Consider the following 11,553-nt stretch of genomic DNA (forward strand, 5'->3'; position numbering starts at 1 on the left):
TATATATATATATATATATATATATATATATATATATATTCAATAAAGAGACATGGAAATAGAGAATAATACTTAGTGGGAAAATCAATAATCTAATCCTAAAGAATGAGTGGATCAAAGAACAACTCATAGAAAAATATCAATAATTTTCTTAAATATAATGACATGAAGGTGGAAACATCAGGATTTGCAGCATTAAATAATATCAGGGGAAAATTTATAGCTCTACATGTTTAGAAAGGGAGAGAGAGAGAGAGAGAGAGAGAGAGAGAGAGAGAGAGAGAGAGAGAGAGAGAGAGAGAGCACTTCATTTTATGGGTGTGCAACTAATAAACCTAGGAAAATAACAAATGGAAATCGCCTACTAAAAACCAAAATGGGGGCGGCTAGGTGGCACAGTGAATAGAGCACCAGCCTTGGAGTCAGGAGGACCTGAGTTCAAATTTGGCCCAAGACACTTAATAGAAAAACTAGCCGTGTGACTTTGGGCAAGTTACATAACCCCAACTGCCCTCCAAAAAGCAAAAAAGAAAAAAAAAAGGAAATCTGAAAAATTAAAGGTAAGATTACTAAAACTGAATGAAACAAAATTGAATAAATAAAACCAATAAATATTTTAAAAATTGGTTGATTTTTTAAAAGAAGAAAACAATTATCACTCTGAAAAATGAAAAGAATAATTGAGCCACCAATGCAGACACAATTAAAACATTTAGTAGGAGATTTTTTGACCCATGATATGCCATAAAACTGAAAATCTCAGTGTAATACGTGATTCTTTTTAAAAACAAAAACTGCCTCAATTAATAGAAATATACAATATTTAAATAAACCTATCATAAGGACAAAAAAAACAAAAACACTTAACAAGCCATGAATGTGGTCCCAGAGGAAAATTACTAGTCACAAATAGTTACACATAAATTCTACCAGACATTTCAGAACAAATTAAAGGCAATAAATACTATGCAAACTGCTTGAAAAGATAGATAAAGGACTCTAACCACTTTCCTTTAATGAGAAAAATATGGTTTTCTTACCTAAACAAAGGAGAATAAAAGGAGAAAAAAACCAGAGGCCAATTTCTATGATGAATATCCATGAAAAATGCAAATGAAATGCTAACAAGTAGATTAAAGCAATATAATTCAGAGATCACACACTATGAAATGTGGAATTTGAACAAGGAGTGTAAAGCTTGTTCAATATTAGGAAAACTGTCAGTGAATAGTGAAACCAAATGGTGGAGAGAAGCCAGAAAATTGTTTGAACTCTTCCTAGTTTCCCTCATGATGGAGTGACAGAACATTAAAAAAAAAAGATGGGATGAAAAAATATCCAGTTTAAGATAACTTTTGAGGACTTCTCAATAATTCTGTCTCACTTGGGTAAAAGGGGAACACAACCTAGTACAGATGGCATCTGGACAAACCAAGAGAAGGCTCTTAGCCGCAACACAGATGGGCAGCTGAGGTCACTTGATACTGACTCACCAGGTCAGTGGCAAAATAGGCCAGCTGTGAGTCCTCCAGATCCAATTCAGAAGGCAAATTGCCAGCCTTGGAAACCAGGTAGAATAAGAGTGACTAGGCTGGGTCACCCCAGCACAGTAAGCAAACCTCCGGCAACTTTGAACCTCACGTGGAAGATCAGTGACCAGACACTGGACAAGAAGCTTGGGACAGTGCCACCTGTGCTCCAGGAAGACAACTCAATTTTAAAAGCCAGGAAATAGGCAAACCTCATGAGCAAAAAGCACAGACACTGACCATAGATTCTTTCTATGGGGACAGGGAAGATATAAACACAAACTCAGAAGAGGACAACATTGTCAATATACACACATCTGAAACCTCAAAGGGGAAAATGAACTGGTCTCAAGCCCAAAAAGCCTTCTTGGAAGAGCTCAGGAAAGATGTTAAAAGGCAAAGAAGGTAAAGAAGAAAATTGGGGAAAGAAATGAGAGGAATGCAACAGTTTGGAAAAAAAGGAAGGACAAAAATTGACTGTAGAAAAATAATTCCTTAAAAAATAATACATTTGGTGAAAAGAAAAAAAACTGTCCATTGAAGAAAACAACTCTATAAAAATAGAATTGGCCAAGTGAAAAAGAAGGTACAAAAGCTTGCTGAAGAAAACAATTCTCTAAAAATTAGAATTCGGCAAGCAGAAACTAATGAATCTATGAGAAGTCAAGAATCAGTGACACAAAATCAAAAGAATGGGAAAAAAAAGAAAATAAAAATACCTCATTAGAAAAAACAACTGACTTGGAAAATAGATACATGACAGATAATTTATAAATTATTACTGTAACTAGAAGCCAAAATTAAAAAAGAGTCTCTACTGCATCTTTTAAGAAATTTTCAAGGAAGAGGCCCAGAAAATGACTCCAGATAGTGGAGGGGCCCAGAGGAGGCCTGATCAATGTGACAGGCCTATCACCACAGGGCTGGGACTGGACAGAGTAGAGTAAGAGTCAATGCCTGTACAGCCTAAAAATTTAAAAAGCCCTATCTGGACTTCTAGGAACCATTATGGCAGAGAGAAACCTGTCTGCTCCAATTCCCCCCCCCACACCCTTAAAACATAGTAATTATCACCCCAAGGCAAAGCTTTAAAAAGTAAAGGATTGGGAATCCTAGAGGAAGGGTGTGGCTAGGGCCCTGATACAAAATGGGATAAAAGCAGACTGCAAAGACAAAGACTCTGGAGTCCTACTAATGTAAGAGGGAAGAACCAAATTCAGAGGGAGACAATGATGACTCCACACCCACAGATGAAGCCTCAACAGGGAACTGGTCTCAAGCACAGAAAGCATTCTTAGATGAGCTCAAAAAGAACTTTGAAAACCAAATTAGAGACATAGCAGAAAAAATGAATAATTCTTTTAAAATCAAAATTGCAAAATTAGGAAAACATTACAATAAAGAAAACACTTCCTTAAAAAGAAAAATGTGTGATATGGAAAAGAAGCTCAAAAAGCTAACGGAGGAAAATAATTAGCTAAAAACTAGAATCAACCAAATTGAAGCAAATAACTCTATAAGGAACCAAGAATCACTGAAACAAAAAATCAACAATGAAAAACTAGAAAAAGAGGTAAAATATCTCAATGGAAAAATAACTGACCTGGAAAAGAGATCCAGGATAGATAAACTGAGAATCATAGGCCTACCAGAAAGTCATGATGAAAAAATGATCCTGGACAACATCTTCCAAGAGCTCAAGGAAAACCCTCCTGAGATACTAGAACCAGAGGGTAAAATAGAAATCAAGGGAATCAGGTCACCTCCTGAAAGAGATCCGAAATTGAAAAGTTCACAAAATGGTGTGGCCAAACTCCAGATCTACCAGGTAAAGAAGAAAATACTACAAGCAGCCAGAAATAAACAATTCAAATGCCATGGAACCAAAGTGAGGATTGCACAGGGTCTGGCAGCCTGTACACTGAAAGATCAGAGGAAGTGGAATATAATTTTTTGCAAGGCAAAAGTGCTCAGGTTACCACCAAGTATCAACTACCCAGCAAAACTGAACATATTCTTCCAGGAAAGGGATGGTAATTCAATTATATAATGAATTTACAGACCTTTCTCATGAAAAAGTAAGAACTCAATGAAAAATTCAACCTCCAGTTATGGGATTCAAGAGAGATATAGAAAAGTAAACAAGGAAAACACACACACTCTCTGTTATTTAATAAGAGCAAATAGTTTATAGACAAATAGAGTGTATGGACATAAATTACACAAAATGACAATAAAAGAAAAACTCAATTAAGGGCTACAAATGGAGTACAATGGAAGAAGAGGAAATAATGAAGCAGAAAAGTGTAAATTATGCCACACAAAGAGACATAAAAACAATATAGTGGAGGGAAAGAAGGGAGGGAGATGAGGATTATATGAGTTTTCTCTCATTGGTTCTGGGCAAGGAGGGAATAACACAACCAGTTAAGTATAGGACTCTACTGAGAAGAGACACAAAATGTAATAGAGGGAAAGCAGGGAGGGAGAGGAGCTTTGCATGAGATCTGTTCTTGTCAATCTTGATTTGAAGAAGAAATAACATACTATACAAAGTATAAAAATCTATCATATTCTACATGGAGAAGGAGGGGGGAAGGGCTATGAAAGGGGGCATGGTTAGAAGGGAGGGAAGGAGAAAGGGGGAAGGGTACAAAAATGGAAGGCAGCTGGTAAGAAGGGAATACTGAGGGAGGCAGTTGTCAAAAGGAAAACTCTTAAGAAGGGGAAAGGAAAAGGGGTGAAAAAGAAAAGCATAAACAGGGGAGGGAATAGGATGGAAGGAAAGAGACAGATAGTAATCATTACTGTGAACATAAATGAGATGATCTCTCCCATAAAAAGGTGGCAGATAGCAGAATGGATTAACAACCACAATCCTACAATATGCTGTTTACAAGAAACACAGGGATACACACAAGGTAAAGGTAGAAGGCTGGAGTAAAATATATCATGCCTCAGCTAAAGCAAAAACAGCAGGGGTATCAATCCTTATCTCAGATAAAGCAAAAGTAAAAATTGATCTAATTAAAAGAGATAAAGAAGGAAACTATATCCTGCTAAAAGGATGATTGAGAATGAAGAAATATCATTACTTAACATATATGCACCAAGTGGTATAGCATCCAAATTTCTAAGGGAGAAGGCAAGGTAATTAGAGCAAGAAATGGATAGCAAAACTATACTAGTGGGGGACCTTAATCTCCCCCTCTCTGAACTTGATAAATCCAACATCAAAATAAACAAGAAAGAAGTTAAAGAGGTGAATAGAATTTTAGAGAGGGTAGGTATCATATATCTCTGGAGAAAAGTGAATGGGGATAAAAAAGAATATATCTTCTCAGCAGTTCTTGGCACATACACAAAAATCACCCATGTACTAGGACATAAAAACCTCTCAATTCAGTGCAGAAAGGAAGAAATAGTAAATGCATCCTTCTCAGATCATGACGCAATAAAAATCATATGTAATAAAGGGCCATGGAAAGACAGACTAAAAACTAATTGGAAAATAATAATTTAATTCTAAAGAATGAGTGGGCCAAACCAGAAATTATAGAAACAATCAGTAACTTCATTCAAGAGAATGACAATAATGAGACAACATACCAACATTTGTGGGATTCAGCAAAGGCGGTTCTTAGGGGAAGTTTAATAAATTAAATTAATTTCTCTAAATAAATTAGAGAAAAGGGAGGTCAATGAATTGGGCATGCAAATGAAAAATCTAGAAAAAACCAAATTGATAATCTGCAATTAAATACTAAATTAGAAATAATGAAAACCAAAGGAGAGATTAATAAAAGTGAAATAAAGAAAACTATTGAATTAATAAATAAAACTAAGAGCTGGTTTTATAATAAAAACAATAAAATTGATATTCTGTTAGTCAATATGATAAAAAAAGAAAACCAAATTATGAAAACTATGTGAACACAACTACAAAACACTTTTCACACTAATAAAATCAAATGTAAATAGTTGGAAAAATATTAATTTCTCATGAGTAGGCTGAGCCAATATAATACAAATGACAGTTCTAAATTAATTTAGTTGTTCAGTGCCACACCAGTGAAACTACCAAAAATATTTTATAAAGCTAGAAAAAATTATAACAAAAGACATTTGGAAGAACAAAATATCAAGATTATCAAGTGAATTAAAGAAAAGCAATGTAAGGGAAGGTGGTCTCACACTCCCGGATCTTAAATTATATTATAAAGTAGCAATCATCAAAACTACTTGATACTGGCTAAGAGAGTGATAGGTCAATGGAATAGATTATGTAAATGTTACACAGTAATCAGCGATTATAATAATCTACTGTTTGATAAACCCAACGATTACAACTTCCAGGATAAGAACACACTATTTTACAAAAACTGTTGTGAAAACTAGAAAATAGTATGGCAGAGACTAGACATAGACAACATCTTACATGGTATGCCAAGATAATGTCAAAATGGGTACATGATTTAGATATAAAGGTTGATACTATAAGCAAGCTAGGAGACCAAGGAATTGTTTACCACTCAGATTTATAGAGAACAGAATTTATGAGAAACAAGAAATATAGAACATTCTGAAATGCAAAATGGACAATTTTGACTCATTAAATTAAAAAAAAAAATTCTGCACAAACAAAACCAATACATCCAAGGTTAGAAAGGAAGCAGAAACCCGGACACTTTTTTTATAGTAATCGTCTCTGATAAAGGCCTAATTTCTAAAATGTATAAAAAACTGAATCAAATTTATAAGAATACAAGTCATTACCCAAATGATAAATGGTCAAATGATGTAAACAGGCAGTTTTCAGAGGGAGAAATTATAAAATGACCTCAAGATTACATTATATATTACATTATATATCAAGATATAATTATCTTATGTAATTCTCCTAAGAAACCTGTGAGAGTCATGCTATTTTCATTTTATAGATAGGGAAATAAAGGCTCATAAAAGTTCAGTGATTTGTCCTTCTTCACGTAGCTTCTTAATATTTACAGTAGACATTGCATCTCTGTCTTACTGAGCTATACTCCAATATTTTATCTACTACACCATTGCCTATAGTCAAGCAAATAAGAAATGACATTACTGAGAAGTGGTGAAAGCTGAGGTTGTTTCCACTTAAAGAAATTCTATTCATTTCCATTCTATTATATTCCTGTCTAGTCTAGCAAACTTCTAAATTGAACATGCTGATTCAGGCCTCTGTGCTGCAAAGGGAGACACACTTTTCTCTTGTGGAAAAGGAAATTCACCTAACAACTCTTTAAAGTATATGAAACTCTAAGTTTATTTCTACTCCCAAGAGACAAAAAAAGACACTTTAATGACGCACTCAGAGAATCAGAATTAAGTGGCCTGAGATTCAGAGTTCGCGCCAGGGATAGTGTCCCCAAGTAATAATGAACGAAACAAAAATGATTTCCTTTATCTAAGCTGACAAATCATCAAGTTGTTCGTACCTGGATTTTAACTGGCCTAGATGAAGTAAGTATTGCTTGGTAGTCATATTATAGGTGTTTCAATTAAGATCCTTAATTTTCCTGTAAATGCTCTAAGGTTACCCACCTGACATTGTCTTTATACTGCATCTCTCAAAAACTCCTAGCTATCAACGAAAGGCAAATGGACAATTGATCATTTTTTTTTTCTAACAAAATAGATTCACCCTGGACAAACCAGATGTCCACATTCCTTTTTGCTTTTCCTAAAAATGAGACTTGGAGACTGAATTGGTAGCATCATGGACTGAACTCACTACTTCACTTTTAAATTCATTCTTAGAGCTCAGGTAAAGGATATGATCTAAAGAACTCATTTTGAAATGCCCTCACCTACACAGTTTTGTCCCCTACTTTATCATGCTTATTCATTGACATTCATTTTTCAGATTCTTACCCTGAACTTCACATTCCATTTCCTGTTCCCAAATATTTGAATAGACCATCTCCCCAGCCGCAAATTCTCACTATTAGAATCAGTTGGCCCCTCAGGTCCTATTTAAAGTGGACATTCCCTACACAAAGTAATTTCTGATGCCTCATGTCTCTGTGCTCTTGTCTTCCTGAATTCTTCCTTATGTCCATTTGCTTGTGTCTATTCTATATCCCCCCCAGAATGACTTATGGTCCTTGATGGCAATTTCCTTGTTTCCCTAGCACCTAGCAAAGAACCATAGCCATAATAAGGACTCTATGACTGTTTGGTGAATTGAAACTGTTTGAATTTTGATAGTTGAAATCAATTGAATTAAGTTATATTGAGTTGAGAAGCAGAATGACTCATAATATTTTTCCATTCAGTGGAAATCATACACAACATTTCAAAGATTCAGGAACTTATCAGTGTGGCCACAGTCACTATTGATGCAGCACAAATCTTCCTTAGTATACATTCTTCCTGTCCTACAACTTTTAGCCAAACGAAAAGGAAAAGAAAGAAAGTAAAATAAAGGGGGAAAAATGAAGCCATCCATCACATGGGGATATCTATAAGTAGTCAGAATAGCTACATATTAAATAGAACATTGTGTTTCATCGCAAAATAGTTTAATTTTTGAGAGGTCTGATACAATTACATGAAAATAAATTAAATGAAAAAATAATGATCACACGGGACAGCTTTTACCATTGAACTATCAGGCTTAACTGTCTTTCTGTTTCTCTATGTGTCCATCTTGTCCTTGTTCATTTTGACTGTAAGTTGGACTCTGTATCTACTTCTTTAGCTTTCTATTTCTTTCTATATCTTTCTCTCTCCTCTTTTTCCTTCTCTCCCTCCCTCTCTCCATATCTTTCTTGTTTCTCTCTCTGTCTCTGTCACCCTTCATCTCTATTTCTCTGTTTCTCAAATCCTGTAGCTTTGACTGTCACACAATCTCTCTCTTTTTCTGTCTCAATTTATTTCTGTCTCAAAGTCTGTCTCTGTCTCTCTACCCTCCCACACAAGTATAACAGAGATAAGCAAGACCTTTTTTTTCTTTCCTCAAAGGAACTATGTTACCTATCTTTAATTACCTTGTTTTGCATTAAGGTATAGGAACAGGCAATATTTTGGGAGAGGTGGCAGTACCCCAGAACAAAATCTGCCCTAAATTCTGAATCTAAGCAGAACATAAATAGCAGCACATGAGGCCATATCATCTTCCTCCCATCCTCAGGTTGGGAGAATCCTTGGAAGGGAATCTTTCTTATTTGTAACCTTTTTTTGCTTAAGTTTTATTTAATAACAGCATAACTATTTTATCTTCTTAATAGAATGTAATTTCATTGAATTATGTTTTTTTTCCCTCTGGTTGCTTTTGTCTTTAATGTCTAATTAGTGCTTTACAAAAATGTATATGAGTAAAATGTGTTTAATTATAGATAATGTAGGTAAACTGCTAAACTTTACGAATGAGCCCTTCAGTGAGACAGTTAATTGTTGTAAGATGCACACTGGATTGGTTACAGAACTGAGGTTATAACTATACATCTCTTTACTCCAACATTCTTTCTTTTTTCCACTCCAGCCCTATTTTCATCTTTAACAGGGATTTTTAAAAACTTACTTTTTTGCAGAAAACTGGAGACTGACCTATGGGGTATTTGATTTGAGCAGGCATTAACTGTGATCCAAATTGGACAGTTTGGATATAATGGGATTTCTTAAAAAAAGAATCATACCTGGTCATTCAACTAAGGTAGATCTTTTATTCTCCAGTAGATGATTTTTGAAAACTTCAGTCATAAAAAAATGACACAATGATCCATCTGTAATTTGCTTTTTTTTAATATAATAGAACATCTAAAAAGAAGACCATTTAAAATAAGGCTTCCATATCTGTACTGGTCTAATTTCTGAAGCTTTAAACTAAGTAACTCTGGAGTTTGGTGAGAAACTGAATTTATTTTTTGGTTATGCCCAGATGAACATTGCCATTTTTTTTCTATTTGTAGATTTTGAAATGACCTCCAGAATATTTAGAACAATGTTTTTCACAAAGTATTCATTTTAAAATTTGTTGTCATTCGTTCAAAATTTTCTCAGTTTTTTATGGAGTTTCAGCATGAGACTAGATGAACATCTATGAATTTTTTTATTTGAAATAATGTACTTTTTATGTTTTTTTCCCTCAGTGAAATGTACTGTATTACATATGTTTGAAGGAATGCATGTAAGTTGTTACGAATTTATTTTTTAATCCAATAATATTCCCATTAACTTTTCAGATTCTATGTTTTATTCACAGTCATCAACTTCCTTTTTTCTAGATATTTTAGTGTGGTGGTGAGTAGTGGACATGAAGTCATATAAGATTTGGATTTGAATCCTGACTTTAAAATAGTGCTTTTTACCCTTTGCTCTATGAACTTAAAATATTTTCAATTGGATTATAATAAAATACATTTCCTTTGCCGTTGTATATATTTTATTCCTTTACAAACTTAATTCTAAGAAGTGGTTCATAGTCTTCATCAAAACTCCAGAATAGCTGATCTTCTCTCTCTGTCTCTGTCCATCCATCCATCCATCCATCCATCCATCCATCCATCTATCTATCTATCTATCTATCTATCTATCTATCTATCTATCTATCTATCTATCTATTTATCTATCTATCTATCATTCAACTCACATACATATAAAAAGTTAAGATTTTCATTTTAAAAAATATGGCTATAGGAAGTGTCAAGTCAACCAGACATGTTTAATTTTTTTGTTGTTTTTAATTTTAATTTTTAATTAAATTTTATGTTTATTTCTAGTTTACAGCGTTCATTTCCACAAGATTTTGAGTTACAAATTTTCTCCCTGTCTTTCCCCTACCCACCACCCCAAAACAGCAATTCCACTGTATATCCCCTTCCCCAATCTGCTCTCTCTCATATCTTCCCCCATTTCCCTTCCAACTTTCCTGTAGGGCAAGATGGATCTCCATACCTCAGTGCCTGTACATCTTATTTCCCAGCTGCATGTAAAATAATTAATAATAATAATAATATTTTAAGCATTTGATTATAAAACTTTTAGTTCCAGATTCTTTCCCTTCCTCCCTTGTGAACCACCCTTACTGGGAAGATAAACAATTCCACATAGGTTGTACATGTGTAGCTCTGCAAAACGTTTCCATAGTGCATATATTGTGAAAGATGGATTATATTTCCCTCCATCCTATCCTGCCCCCCACTTGTTCTATTCTCTACTTTGACCTTCTCCCTTTTCAAAAGTGTGTGCTTCTAACTACCCCCCCAACCTGCCCTCCCCTCCATCGTCCTACCCTCTCAACCCCTTCTCCCTACTCTCCTGTAGGTCAAGTTACCCAAATTATTGTGTATGTCATTTCCTCCCTAAGCCAAATTCAATGAGAGTAAGGCTGACCCATTCCCTTTTGTCTTCCTGTTCTTCCCCTCCATTGTAACAGTATTCCTATGACTCTTCTATATGAGATAATTTACCCCATTCTGTCTCTCCCCATCTCCTCTCATTATTTCCTCTCTAACATCTCAATTTCACGTTTTAAATAGCATCCCTTCCTATTTAATTGATCTTGTGCCCTCTGTCTATGTATACCTATACACACATATACACACACTCACATATGTATTCATACAGACATATACCCTCTTATATAGACATGTGTGTATACACACACACACACATATATATATATATATATATATATATATATATATATCAAAATTATATTGAAAGATAGGGGAGGGGGTATTGCAAGGTACTTTCTTAAGAATCTTTACCAGGTCAGTGATTATAATTAAAAGGCCATAAACTATAGTATAGTTTATGTGTGTGACAATAGGTTTCTAGCAGTTGATTAGGAAAGAAACACTTTATATGAAGATTATCATCAAGTACATTAAAAAAAAATGGTCACAAGTGTATTTGCGAATGTCAGGGGTTTTATTCAGCATGAAAGGACATCTATAGTTTTTATTCTCACTACCCACCGCAATTTTTACTGAGAAAAATCAGACTCCATTCTTCCAAACATTTTTTCTCTGTTATTAATATA

The sequence above is a fragment of the Petaurus breviceps genome, unplaced genomic scaffold (genome assembly GCF_028583685.1).
Source record: "Petaurus breviceps papuanus isolate PSGF00001 unplaced genomic scaffold, PetGlider_PUasm1.0 188, whole genome shotgun sequence".
NCBI lineage: Eukaryota > Metazoa > Chordata > Mammalia > Diprotodontia > Petauridae > Petaurus > Petaurus breviceps.